Genomic DNA, 15,129 nt, shown 5'->3' with positions numbered 1-15,129 from the left:
TTGGCAGGCTAGCCGCCAATGAACCACAGGGCTCGATTCTAACAATTGATGGCTGGGCTCCCTTAGCAGCTCCCTTAGGCCTCCCAGGTTGGGTACACTCGGGGGTGAGGGAGATCCCAGTAATGCACCATGCACTTGCACAGTGCATTATTTGGTCTCGGGTGGGGGCAGGGCGATGCCCAGTGATGCATCCCAGCACCCCAATCCCAGGAGCTGCTGGCAGGGGCATAACGATAGGGGGGCACATGCCCTGGGCGCCACCCCGGGGGTCACATGGGGGGCGCCAAAAAGTGGCTTCCCCCTCGCCCCCCTGGATTGCCCGCCGAGTGTGGTGGCGGGCGTGCGGCGGCGATTTGGTGGTGGCGGGTCGCCCACGGCCCGCCGAGTGAGGCAGTGGGTGGCGTGGCGGCGATGCTGTAGCGTGGCCCGAGCAGCGGTGGCGGATCGCCCGCCGAGGACGGACTGCAGGCCGCAGAGCGACGCCAAGCCTGCCTCCTGGCCCGGCGTCGCTTCCCAACTGCGCAGGCACGCCTGAGAACTGCGCAGGTGCACCTGTGCAGTTGGGAAGCAACACCAGGCCAGGAGTCAGGCTCAGCATCGCTCTGCACTCCGTCCTTGGCGGGCGATCCGCCGCCGCCGCTCGGGCGCGCTACAGCATCGCCGCCACGCCACCCACTGCCTCACTCGGCGGGCCGTGGGCGACCCGCCTCCGCCGCCCGCCAGCGCCAAATCACCACTGCACGCCTGCCGCCACACTCGGCGGGCAACCCGCCGCCACACTCAGGCGCCACCGCTGGCGATCTGCTGCCTGGGCGGCGCCGCCGCGCCCTCACAGGTATGTGGGGGACGGGGGGGCCATTTCAGGGAGCTTGTCCTGGGCGCCGTTTCCCCCGATACACCACTGGCTGCCGGCCAAGCCTCCAGTCGTCTGTGGGGCAATCCTCCCACCCAGGGATTCACTGGAGGTTATCTGCGGGGAAGATACATAAAACCCTTCTTCCCCACAGACCACCCTGGAGCTCTTCTCATTGACCATGAGAAGAGCTCCACTGTGTATTGATGGATGTGTATGAAATTAAACACTGCCTGGAAAAAAAGAATGGGTTTTGGAGATGGAGTATAGGAAAACAAAACACAAAATAAAACAAAAGCACTTCTCATTCAGGTTTGCATGTCTTCCTCTCTACCAATTGTTTTCCAGTTGCACTTAAGTTTTGCAAAAAAATGTGCATGCCTACAAGTGGAAATATAGATATATATATAACACATTAATATTTCATTTGCTTATTTTATTACTTTCAAGTTTTACCTGGATTGACTTTTTTTTAGCTTAAGTGAAAAATGTTGTTTCATTGTTTGTTTAGTTGTTTAATTACAGACAACAAGATCGGGGTTAACGCTAAACTAGCTGCCAACTTAATGAACATATACTTAATTTTCCTACTAATAAATATTTCTGCATTACACAGAGACTAATGAAGGAGCCTAAGGAAGTGAGAATCATTTCAGATTCTAACAAAAGGAAGGTAATATAAACTAACAGATATGATCTCAGCCTAGTGGTAACCACTTGCAAATATTCAAATAGACTTTTTGCTGTATGTTATCTATTGCTTAGGTTTTTTATATGCAGGAGGATCTCAGTATTCATGGGAGTTCCATTCTCCACAATAACCATGGATAAGGAAACAGGTAATCATTCAGGCAATGGCACCTCGGGGATTAGGTTTCTGGAGGTCTGAAACCCACAGAGAAAACAGGCAATAATGTGGGATGGGAAATGCAAAGTAAAGTGTCCTGCCATGCCCCATGTGTCTCCAACAGTCCAGCAATGCCCCCCCCCCCAGTCAAATTCCAGGTGTTCCCCCCTTCAAATCTTTTATTGTTGTTTCAATACAAACAAGCCACAAAATGGCTCCTTTCTTATAATGGTGGTCAGAAATTACCTCTGAAGTCACATATCCCAACCTGCAGATACATGAAGTTAAGTCCATTACCCCATTTTTTCACACATATGCCAAGGTTGGGTGTCAATCACCCAACTGTGGATACGTGAAACTGCAGGTGGTGAATCTGTGGATGGCAAGGTTGTCCTGTACAACTAAACTGTAATTTTTCTTTAAACTGAAAATAATTATTTGTAATAATGTAATAAAAATACTCTATTAACTTAAAGTAGCTCAAGCAAATTAATTTCTTAATCTTTAGATATCTGTACATATGAAAAGAGGGACAATGATAGTCATGGAGTCAATGTAAAATCTCCAGTTTACCTAGGCAACAGGGAATGCTGCTTACCTTGTTAATGAAACTGCCCTGAGGTGTTGGCTAAGCACCTGACTAACTGTTTACCTTGTGTGGGGAACCAGAGAATCTTGAGGGAACAAGCAGTTCATTAGAGAGTTCAATTGTGCAAAGCTTTGTTCTGGAAATAATGACAGAGATTGGGACGCAATGAAAACAGGAATGTACAGGAATGCAGAAAGATTGATTAATCAAGATAAGCAACACAATATTGTCTAGTCTACTAAGTCTAATAAGACTAAGAGGCTATTCTTACGATCACAAAAATCGGCCTAGGAAAATCCTAGCCTGATTTTTGTGATCGTAAGAGCCACCAGGCTCGCAGCCGAGCCCAGTGGTTCTGGAGCGGCTAACCTGCTCCTGTAGCCCACCCCTTAGCCCGGGTTTGCGGAGCTAGTGCTCTGAAAACCCGGGCTATCTGCTCATGAGTAGCCATGGCATGGCTCTGTGCCGTGGCTACTTGTGAGTAGACCCAAAGCCAGGAGGCTTAAAAACAGCCTCCCGGCTCAGGAGTCTCCCCAGTATGCCCTGCGTGCTCGCGCAGGGCATACTGGGGCTTCCGGGGCAGTGCAGCCCCCGAGCTCCCCAGCCCCCACTGGCTCCATCTCGGAGCCGGCCATCATGTGGGCAGCCAATCCAGCTGCCCAGGGCTCCCTGCCCGCTCGTGAGCGGCGAGAGCGGGCTTAGCCCACTCTTCCCGCTCATGGCTAGGAACCGGGTCTCACTGATTGTGAGACCCGGTCCTAAATCTCACTAGAGGCATTTTAGCTTAAATTCTGAATTAACTCAAGGCAGGCCAGAGAAAAGGTCTTAAGAACAGCCCTGCTGGATCAGGCTCAAAGCCTATCTTGTCCACATCCTGTTTCACACAGGGGCCCACCAGCTGCCCCTGGGAAGCCCACATGCAAGAGATGAGTGCATGCCCTCTCTGCTACTGGTGCTCCCCTGTAACAGATATTTAGAGGCATCTTGCCCCTGAGGCTGGAGGTGGGCTATAGCCCTCAGACTAGTAGCCATTTAGGCTCTACACACGATCAGTGTGTAGAGCCTGCAGGGCGTCTGTGGGGAGAGTGGGATACGACTCTCACCACAGATGAGAGGGAGCCATCTCTGGGCAGTCGGATGGGCCACCCACACGATTACCAGCTCCAGCATGGAGCCAGTAGTGGTGGAGGAGTTTGGGGACCGACTCATCCCCAGAAGACCCAGGATGCCCCGCAGAAGTGTGTGGGGCATCCTGGGGAGGCCCCCGACACCAAGGGGCTCCTTGTGAGTCACCAGAGTGATTCACAATCGCCAAAATGGAATTAACAGAGCACTCGCTCTACAATCCTCATTTTAAGGGGGAGTATTCACTGAGGTTTGCTGCTGGGAGCCACATGGCTCTTATGGCAGCACAAGACCATGGGCAAGTGGGCTCGGCTCCCTTAGCCCGCTTTCCCGCAGTCATGTGAATCGCCTCAATGATAGACCTGTGAATTTATGTAAACCCCTCTTAAAACCATCCAAGCTGGTGGCAGTCACCATAATGTTTGAATTGGGCTAATGGTTGCACATTCTTGTTCTGTGCTGTACTCTGAGGTCAGCTCACACATCATCTATGGTAGCTCACTAGGCTAGGGTACCAGCCTCAGGGTCTGAGGCTCTTTGTTCAAGTTCTAGAGTTCCTGAGGGCTGAGCAACAGATTACACCAAGTTCCACTGATTTAATTCAACATATTTTAAAGCAAAAGCAACCACTAGAATTTAGAGGGGCTGGGGAGAGGAGTGGATACTTAATCCTCTTCCCACAATCTGCTTCTCTTCTTAAAACCCTGGCTGACATCCAGACTAAATTGCTCAATAGTAGGAGTTACTCTAAAGCAGGGATCCTCAACGTTGGGCCCCCAGATGTTCTTGGACTTCAACTCCCATAATCCCCAGCCAAAGGCCACTGGGCCTAGGGATTATGGGAGTTGAAGTCCAAGAACATCTGGGGGCTCAACATTGAGGATCTCTGCTCTAAAGTATTCCTTAATTTCAACAGGACTACACAAGAGCAATTCAGCCCCTGAGGTAGTAGTGGAAAAGATAAAAATACAGAGATGTATAGATTTTAGATATATCGTATTGTGTGTCATTGCCCCAAGAGTTTTTGTTTAGAAGGTGCAGGATATATATTTTTTAAAAACCATACATATTTTTCATCTGCAGGTAGAAAATTAGCTTTGAAAAATTAGTTTGGGGAGAGGGAACAGGTGAGTGAAGGCTTAAGTATGCCTGCATCCTCCACCCTCATTCCTCTTCTAATTACATCCTCCAGCAGCTGCTTGGGGAAACCTATGCAGAAATTTGTATAACATGTAGGTGACCTGAGAAACTGCACTAAAAGGAAGAAATCAAGACATGGTCTCAGCATAGATTCTCAAAACCTAATTTTGCCACCACAAAATTCCCAATTAAACACACTCAAGTTTTGAATCTGGAATTACGGGTGGGGGAGAATCTATGCACAATATTTTCATGCTGCAAAATATGGGTTTCACACTCATTCTGCTCCCATGCATGCCATAATGGTTTTTTTATTTTAGAAAAATTAATATGTGTTACTTACACACACACACACACACACACACACACACTAAGCAGCATCTACTCATGTTCTATTAAAATTAGTGGGATTTAAGGTAGACATAATTAACTTATCTAATTATTTTTAATTGTGGTTAGTTGTCTGGATGATGCCAACCAGGTTTAAAAAGTAGTTGGTAGTGATTGGCAGGTTCCTATTTGTTGCTGAGTGCAGAACACTTATGGTGCTTGTTTGAAACAACAAGATTTTTTAAATGAATGCATGTACAGTCATTCACACAAAAAATGTACATGATTACAGACACCTGTAAACATGTAGAAAATGAAGTCTGAATATGGCTTAAGTCTCCACTACATATATTGTTGTTTAGGCAATTTATATGTCACCCTTCACCATATGGTTCCCAATATGATACTTCACAGTATTGTACAAGCTATTGTTGCAATTTCTCTTTCTGCATTGAATCAGGCAAGACAGCATTGCATTGATTTGCCATTTGGAAGGTCACATTTATGCTGAGAAGGCTCACATTATTGTCATATTAATGGTTGTACAAATCTTAAGACATTTTACACTGGTATTGAAGTTTTGTGAATAAACTGCTACAGTTCTAGATCATGGAAATATTTTTAGCTCTTTAGTAAAAATGTTCAGTTATGGTTCTCAGTTTTTGAATCCAGTGTCTAACATGGATTCTCCAAAACAGTGAACATATGTACTGAGAAATCATTCTCTACTGCTTGACATCTGACCAACAAGAACTGGCAGTCCATCCTCTAGATCAGGGATTCTCAATGTTGGGTCCCCATATGTTATTGGATTTCAACTGCCATAATCCCCAGCCCCAGTGGCCTTTGGTTGGGGATTATGGGAGCTGAAATCCAATAATATCTAGGGACCCAACATTGAGAATCCCTGCTCTAGATAGTTCACACATTCTTTTCATAAAATATATTTCTTACTATGCTAGAAGCAAACAATCTTTTCTGTTAGATAAATTGCATAGCCTCAAACAAATCACAGGTGTAACTAAGGACACTCTTAATCACCCTATTATCCCACCAGAGATCACTTGGTTAATCCCCTCTCACTATCACCAACTGTTAAAAGCACATCACTGCCACCTGTATGTACTGTTATCAACTTTCTAATCAATTCTTGCAATTATGTCTTTAACTGTGGTTGTTGGAGCTAGGACTGTGGCAGCATCAGCTCTCAGATGCAATGTCTCATAGTGACCACTGGGGGGTGGTTAGGGTCACGGATAAAAGTACTGGACTCCTCCCCTCTTTGTTCTTCCATTGTTAGTCTCCATTTTGTCTCTCCAGAGATGGCTGTTTGTTTTGGTCTCTCTCTTCAGCCATGAGCTACAGCTGAAATTATGCTGCAGGCTTTTGTTTTGTCACATTTGTTTGTAACCTTTTCTTTAAATAAACACTTGTAGTTCTTCAATACTACAGAACTGTCTCAAGACCTCTTGCTTTGCTGCTTTCTCACCAAAATAGTTTTGCTTTGCTATTTGGGGACTGAACTGCCATTCTTCCCCTACATGGTTTGAGCATGGCTTGGTAATGTCGTCAGCTGCTTATTGTTGCAGATCATGCTGCTATTAATGAAACAGCTACAGGAACCAGCTGAAGAGTTGGCAGTTCAAGTTGCAAATATTTATTTACTCTTTAATAGCCTGCCATGGGATAAAGAAGGGCTTGACAGTAAACAGACCATCACAGACCTTTTAATAATTAACACAGTAGATCCTGAGATATTTTTTTTAAGGATTTGCAGCTTCCAACAAGCAAAATAGAGTAAGGGATGAAGATTTATTGGGGACTAATAAAACATAAAATGTTCTTGATGATAAACAGAAACAGTTGGAGGGTATGAAACCACACTTGAGTTGATCTGTATGCTTGTATTCTTACATATGTCTCCTCTGAAGTATTATGACTGGTTGAAGCATCCCTCAAGTGTTTGCTATTATCTCCACAATTGTTCTTTGATGTGCATGACGATTTTAAATTCTCCATTAAACTTGGTAAAGCAGACATTTCCTTGAACAAAATAATTTCTTGTTATCAATATTTAAAATTGCTAGCACAATCCCCCAGCCCCCCAAACAAAAAGAAAAACAACAACATTAAGCACAGAACAGGATTTGGAAACTAACAGAATTCAAAGAAAGATATCAACAATGCCCACTGTCTGAACCAGCACACAAAACTCTGCTTCTTTCTGTCTTCTCTTCTCTATGTAGACTTTGGCTCACAATCTCTTCCTTAAGAGTTCAGCTCTTAAGAGTCTTAAGAGTTGAATTCATTCCAGATTCAGCAGTATTTAAAACAAAATTCTCCACTAGTTAGTCTGGGCAAATTAGTCAACTAGTAGTTATTCTATTAGCTGAGCTGTGCTGCTTAGGCCTGTCTGGGTTAAGAGCCTGGGATATAGAATTATTTTTAATGTGTGAGAAAATGAGTCAGGCTGGAAAGTTTGAGCCACAAATATCAGTTATAGCAAGCAGTGTCCCATTTGTGGGGAAGGAACATCCATTCCAGATCCTACTCTTTCAAAAGGATTTGTATTCTGCCTTCTCCTGTATGGAATTTGTCACACTTGGATTCTTCCATACTGGCAGCTCTTAATCCCCCCCCCACACACACACAATTTATCTAAAATAAGAAAGGTTCTAGGAAATCACACACCCATCAAGAAAGAGAAAAAACACCCTATAAGGACACTGGGTCAAAGTGCCAAACTGGCAATGAAACTCTACCAGTTAGACATGCTTATCACTGAAAATGTAATATAAGGCACTGGGAAAATTTATAGTGAATGAAAAGAAATGTCAAAACAGAGGAAAGCAAACACTCCTTTTAAGATGATCTTAAGTTATTTAGACAAAAGCACAAAACTGGACAAAAGCCATTTTCCCAGACCAAACAGATCATCTTTGTAGCTGGAGCTGTTGCTTAAGCCACAGAGAAAGTTTTAAGTAGGCATGTTTTGGATTTAATCTATTTTCCTCCTTGATTGCTTCCAGCACTCACTATACTCCCTGTACACCCACCCCGCTTTCTACCAACTATTCCCTTGATATAACCCAGCTCTCTCCACTGAATCCTTCTAACCACTCTGTTCCAGCTGGTATCCCTCTCTTCTAATGTATAATGATTTCATCCTTACTGCATTATTCTTATTCTTAGTGAAACTGTCTAGTTAAATTTAATGAATACAGCCCAAACATTCTTTAACAACATTTACAACAGAAAGATCAAAGTTTATTATAAAACTGGACAGTTGGTCCAAAACTAAAAGGGAGAATATTATGCAAGTATGCTTTATAGACATTTCAAGCACTTTATCCTTAGGTATTTCTTAAATTATTCAGCAGCAAGAAACTAAACAGAGTATTTTGCAGATTTTGTCCAACTGATGAAGCTGAAAAACAGAGTAGATGTGTGGAGGAGAAAGTGATAGATTGCCAAATATATTTTCTGCAACTGGCTCAATGCCAAGTACCAGTGAACCATAAGAAAGGTCCACATATTCCTGCAAATATGTCACCTGGAAATATAATCCCACACCATGCTGGGCCTCCAATCAAACTGGCATTTCAGGGAATTCTGATGGCATCAGGAAAGATGACTCCACCCTCCCTGATCAGTGGAGCATGTGAGGAAACTGCCTAGATACAATATAAGTAAGTCAGCCCATTGACTGCATAGAAAATGTAAACCCATGTAGTTCAATACAAGTGTCAAACCAGATATTCCTCCTCAAATTGCCCAGAAACTCCTGAGGCACCACATATCTTCCTGGTCCTCTTTGAGGCACAATACAAGCAGCCTCCAGTTTTAGCAAAGAGGCTGATACCACATAGACTCAGCTCTGGTGAAACAATCTAAATGAATGATTATATTCTGTATTACAATATCTGCATCAGAACAATTTTGACAATTAAAATGCCAAAAAGTAAGGGTTGTGTCTAAGCCTTACAACTGTCAATTTGGAATAATTATTAACTTTGTGCTACATATGATACAGTTGACAAAACAGATATTTATTTATCTATTTATTTGATTTATATACCACCCTTCCAAAAATGGCTTAGGGCAGTTTACAACAAATAAAAACAATTAAAACCAAAACTAAATCAATTAAACAATTAAAATCATTTAAATATTAAAAACATTAACATTGAAATTATTTAAAACCAGCATTAAAAATTTAAACCACAAATCTAATTAAAAACCTGGGTGAATAAATGCATCTTCAGTGCCTTTTAAAAGTTGCCAGAGATGGGGAGGCTCTTATTTCAACAGGAAGCACATTCCAAAGTCCAGGGACAATGGAGAAGGCCTGTTCCCGAGCAGTTGCCAAACAAGTTGGCAGCAACTGCAGGCGAACCTCTCTAGATGGTGGGGCTCATGGTGAAGAAGACATTCTCTTAAATACCCAGGGCCTAAACTTTTTGGGGCTTTATAGATAATAACTTGTATTTTGCCCAGAAACGTATCAGCAGCCAGTGTAATTCTTTCAACACAGGAGTGATATGGTCTCTCCTAGATTATCCAGAGACCAATTTGGGTGCCGCATTCTGGACCAACTGCAGTTTCCAGACTACATATAAAGGCAGTTTCACATAGAGCTCATTGCAGAAATCCAGCCTAGAGGTTACCAGCATATGTACCACTGTTTTGAGGTTGTTCATCTCAAAAAATGGACACACCTGGTGTATCAGCTGAAACTGATAAAAGGCACCTTTGGCCACTGCCTCAAACTGGGACACCAGGGAGTGGTTCGGATCCGAAAGCAGCCCCAGACTAAGTACCTGTTCCTTCCAGGGGAACGTGACCCCATCCAGAACTGGCAGATCAATATCATCTCCCGAGTTCCAACCCCGCATAAGTACCTCTGTCTTATCTGGATTCAGCCTCAGTTTGTTATCCCTCATCCAGCCCATTACTGCCTCCAGGCAAGCATTTAGAGAGGTTATGCTTTCTCCCCATGAGGAGGACATGGATAAGTAGATTTGGGTGTCATCAGCATACTGATAATACCCTGCACCAAATCTCCTGATGATCTCTCCCAGCGCTTTCATGTAGATGTTAAACAACATCGGACAGAATATGGAGCCCTGAGGGACACCATAGGAAAGTTCAGATTTGGAAGAACAACAGTCTCCAAGGGACACCATCTGGAATCTGCCCATGAGCAGGGACGTACCAAGGTTGGAGTGGGCCTGGAGACAAGATTTTAAAATGGGCCCCTCATGGTATATTTATATACCACTTTTCAACAGTGTCAACAGCCAATGCAGGGATGCTGTTCTGGGTATGGATAGGGCCAGTTGCTCTCTCCCTGCTAAATAAAAAGGATCACCATATATTTCTTTACCCATTCCCTCTTCTGCCTCTGAAACCATGAAGGAGCAGTGAAAGGAGGATCGGGGGCGGAGTCAAGAGAGTGTCTGGGAGGGGGAGAGAGTAAAAATGGCATAAGATCTCTGCTCAGATCCCCCTTTTTCTTAAATTAAAAGTGGATCTTTCTTATTTAAATAGGCAACAACAGCCCCTTTGGAATGGGGAGTGAATGTCAGCCTGAAGCTCGGGGTGTGTGTGTGTGTGTGTGTGTGTGCTGTCTAAAACACGTGGGGTGCTTATGCTTAGTTTTTGAATTTGAACCAAGTTTATTGCGCCCAGCCCAGTGATATGAGTAACGAACACATGCCTCTGAATTCAGAAACGGATGAAAAATTATATCTGACCCAGAGATTGTCAAACTGGGTCCCCAGTTATTGTTGGACCTACAATTCCCATCATCTACAGTTGCAATGGCCTTCGGGCTGGTGGGAGGTGGGAGTTGTAATCCAACAACATCTGTGGACCCCAATTTGAGAACGGGATAATGTAAAGGATTAAGTCGATCTAATTTATTGTAGAATCTTTACACCATAGTGAGCATTTATATGGTTCCTCCTCTTGTGAGAGCTCCTTTGTTTAGTATGGTGGAAACCTCTCCATCATTGCACATGCACAGCCCCCCCCCCACATGCTCCGTTTAACCCTGTGTTTTCTTGCTTGCACTTTTTATTCTCTTCTGCTGCTTTTTCACCCTGCCTCCAAACCGTGTTATGGGCAATCAATCCGTATGGGGTCAGAGTGTTTCTCTAAGCTTATTTGGGGGATTTGAGCAGAATTTGAAACTTTGGCTCTCGCTGCAGCTTTGAGATTCCTGCCTGCAGCCTCAGAGAAGCTTCTGCCTGCCAGTCTGTGTGTAGACTATACTGAGCTAGATGGACCAATGGTCTGACTCAGTATAAAGCTGTTTCCTATGCTCCTAACGCCATTTTACTATTGCGAGGAGCTTTTGTAAGTAATTTCAAGAGCCAATAGGAGCAATTTTATGCTGTGTATGTTAATTAACAGAATTATTTAAAAATGTACAAAAAATGATGAGGCTGAGTTGTCAGGTATCGGTATTGATATATGTGAGGCTGCACAGTGCACACCGTTTTACAGTATGTGCAAGACTAAGGAATTATCTGTCCTCAGATAACCCCTTACCCTGTGTCTCTGCATGACTCACTTTTACCTGCCTCCTCTTGGATCAGACACACACACAGAGCTCCCCCAGAAGTGCGTGCACACACACACACACACACACACACACACCAAGTAGTATTGAATGCACAAACTATTTTTATGTTCACCCCCACCCCCAATGTTCCACCATTTGCAGGATCTTGCCTGTTGCCTCTGGTGTTGAGGAGGCTTGTAGCCTGCTCCTCCACCTCTGCCATCCACCTCCACCCATCTGTTTTCACTGGCCCGCTCCCCCAACAGCTGCCCTTCATTGCCACTGAGCCCTGCAAGCCGGGTGGCACAAACGCGCACCGCATGAGCACACACATGCCGCCGCTGGAAGAGGAAGCCCGGCGGGAGGAAAGGCAGCAGCATGTTTGCCCCCAGAGTTGCCGGGGACAACAGAAACAACTGATCCTTTAATAGATGTGGGCAGCTGAAGAGCCTAGAGTCTGCAGAGGGATGGTGCATTTTCACTAATCAGAGAGCCTAAAATGTGGTAGGAAGAGCAAACAAGATTGAGAAATGGGTTGGAGAGTCTGGAGAAGGGGAAGTAGACAAGGGATAGGAATGTTAATAGGAAGGTCTAAAGGCTGAGAAAGGTGGGTGGGGAATATGCAGCTTAATAATGAACAGAAAAGGAGTTGAAGAGATAAACACAGAACAGGAAAGTGACAGAGATGCAAGACAGCTAACTAAATGGCAAGACAGGTTGAAAACAGTAAGAAGGGAAACACGGCAGCCAAGAGGTTTAGCAAGATGGGTAAGTTAGGTGAATGGAGAAGGAGAGAGATGAACACCAAGCAAACGTAATCCCTTCAGCAAATATCCAGCTAGAGATGTAGTTCCAATAGTTGGGTTATTTATGAGCTTCCTTCCTGGGGCAGAACTAAACAAAAAGATAAAAAAAGGGACACAACACATGATGTTGAGATTGCTTTTTCTCCCTTCCCTTCTCAGGATGAAAAGGAAGTTTTCCAGGGAACAAAAGTACCAAGCATGGCCCACTTGCATGCTGCTCTTGTACCCCGCATTACTCAGGAGCAATGATATCAATAGGCTTTCCTTTCCTCTCAAGAACTTGTGCATAGGCAGGCAGGTAGATGGCTGCTGACCCGCCCCACCCCCCACCGGAAGAGAGAGGGCATGTAGGCACAGCTGCTCAGGTCTTGCCTTGAAGGCAAGGGAAGTACCCTCCCCCATCGCCATCCTTGCTGCACCAAGGCTGCCGGCCATTGCGCGGCCCTCCCGGGTGGGTGGCTGCAAGTGGGTGTGCGTGGCTGGCTTCTGGGGTGCCCTTTTGAGGCAGTGGGCCAAGAGGCAACTGTCTCACCTTGCCTAATGGATGGTACACCCCAGCCTGTGAGGTAGGAGTGAAACCACTGCAAAGCAGTGCCTCCCACCCCCAATCCCTTCAGACGTTCCAGAAGGACACTATGGTCAATAGTATCGAAAGCCGCTGAGAGAACCAAAAGGACGAACAGAGTCACAGTCCCTCTGTCAATTCCCAAATGGAGATCATCCATCAGGCCAACCAAGGCAGTCTCCACCCCATAGCCCTCCCAAAAGCTAGTTTGAAATGGGTCTAGATAATCAGTTTTTTCCAAGAGTGCCTGGAGCTGGAAGGCCACCAGCTTTTCTCACTCCTAAATTTCCTGGCCATCAGTTTCATGGGATGACCTCTGCTTCTAGTTTTGGGGGAGAGGGAGAAAAACATCTGTGTCCAATCTCTCTGCTCCACACCTGTATCATGTCTTCCTATGGTCAACTCTTTTCCAAACAAAAAAGCCCCAGATGCTTAGCCTTGCCTCATAAGGAAGGTGTTCCAGGCCCCTAATCACCTTGGTTGCCCTCTTCTGTACTTTTCCACTTCTACAATGTCCTTCTTAAGATATGGTGACCAGAACTGCATGCAGTTCTCCAAATGTGGCTATACCATAGATTTGTATAAGGGCATTATAATAGAGCATTTCTATTTTAAATCCTAATGATCTCTAGCAGGGAATTGTCTTTTTTCACAGCTGCTGAAAAATATATCATTGAGTCGATACTATATCGACTCAAGTCAATACTGTATCGAGTATCATTGAGTTGATACTGTCAATGAGCTGTCTACTATGACTCCAAGAGCTCTCTCCGGGTCAGTCACTGACAGCTCTGATCCCATCAGTGTATATGTGAAGTTGGATCTTTTTGTCGCCATATGCATCACTTTAAACTTGCTTACACTGGACCTCATTTCCAATTTTGTCACCCACTTACCTAGTTTGGAGAGATCCTTTTGCAGCTCCTAAAAATCTGTTGTGGATTTCACTACCCTAAAAATTTTAGTGTCCTCTGCATATTTGGCTACTTTGCTCAGTTCCGGAGTGGGTTACTATATGGTTTACACTGACCATATGAGCAGTACATTTTTGCAATTGCAAAAATATAGTCGATATCTCACTCATTGCCCCAAGTGTTTTGCAGCTGTAGGAGAGCAGAAGAAGGACTGCACCCTCACAGAAAGGCTGCAGCATACCTGCACTGAAGACTTGTTCAACAAACTAATCTGGACAGAGGTGGATGGAGAAACAATTTTTACTTTTCTCCAAAACTATTTTTTGCATGCAAATATATGCCCCCAGATTTAAGATATGTCCCAAGTGGAATATAAGTATATGGAAGTGGAAATCTGTAGTTACATTGCAATTGTTTTGAACAATTGTTCTGGCATCATGCAGCTGGCTACACAGTCTGTTTTCTGTGAACCTGAAAATACTTGTTTATAACTACTCATCAAGCTGGTTGTCTAGATTTACCCAGCATGCACTTCAATTCACATCATCTATTTGTGAACACAACATCTGGACCTACAGAAAAGTACAACTTAAAATACTTCTAGTCTTATTAATATATGGCATATAGCATTTCAGGCCAATGACATGGAAGCCAAAATCTGAATGAGATGGTCTGCTGTTAAAACTCAGGTGAAATACTTTCTGTTGCAGTGCAACACAATCTAAGATCAATAAACATTGCAACCCAATTTAAAATCAACAAATTTTGTCAGTCATTGATTTGCAACATTATGCTGCTGGCAATTGTAATCTGTGTAGTTAGTAAATGGCTGTTAAATGCTAATATTTTTAAATAAAAAGCAAAGATTATTTCTTGAAAGTTAAGAGAGGATCTGTCTGCTATACTAACACATGTTCAGTAATCTGGAAAGTTTTCTCCCCAAAGGGAAAACACATAAGCAGACTGAAGTAACTTTTTATGCTGGTGTGCTCACTTACCTTCTCTAATGAATTGGTTGTAGAAAGATTGTGTAGATGCAAAGCTCAATTAGTGTAATTTATGTATCCTTGGATGTCAATCACTGCTGTTGAGAGGTGGGACTCACAGGGACCCTGTACATTAATTAAGAGCTCATCTCTGCAGAGCTATCTTTTCACCTAAGGACCAAAAAAAAAAAAGTACATTTTAATTAGGTTCGAAAAGACAGTATGTCACAGGCAAAATACAAGAATTCTTTAGCCAAAACCTCAAGAAGGAAAAGAAAGCCAACATTATTAATACCTATGTTAATGTCACTAATTCCATTTTCAAATTTAAGTGTAATACTAAAGAGGTAGTTTCCATATATAAAGTTAATTTTGCCTGAAAAAAATGTGTCTAAGTTTTACAGTG

General features: G+C 43.9%; 1 protein-coding gene across 23 annotated transcripts in view; it reads right to left on the bottom strand.

Moving 5' to 3' along the window:
* TENM3 (teneurin transmembrane protein 3) overlaps nt 1-15,129 on the bottom strand; it is a 2,371,016-nt gene that overhangs the window by 1,094,043 nt on the left and 1,261,844 nt on the right. For 22 of the 23 annotated variants that reach the window (XM_053252610.1, XM_053252605.1, XM_053252624.1 and 19 more), the window contains one exon: nt 14,736-14,894. The gene's annotated coding sequence lies outside the window, so the exon portion shown is untranslated. Of the gene's footprint in view, nt 1-2,352; nt 2,426-6,798; nt 6,928-14,735; nt 14,895-15,129 lie in introns of all 23 variants that reach the window. The other variant, XM_053252608.1, reaches the window with a different exon arrangement.

Source organism: Hemicordylus capensis, chromosome 5 (genome assembly GCF_027244095.1).
Source record: "Hemicordylus capensis ecotype Gifberg chromosome 5, rHemCap1.1.pri, whole genome shotgun sequence".
Lineage (NCBI taxonomy): Eukaryota > Metazoa > Chordata > Lepidosauria > Squamata > Cordylidae > Hemicordylus > Hemicordylus capensis.
The sequence above is the reverse complement of the archived record's forward strand: the minus strand, read 5'-3'. Positions and strand labels throughout refer to the sequence as shown.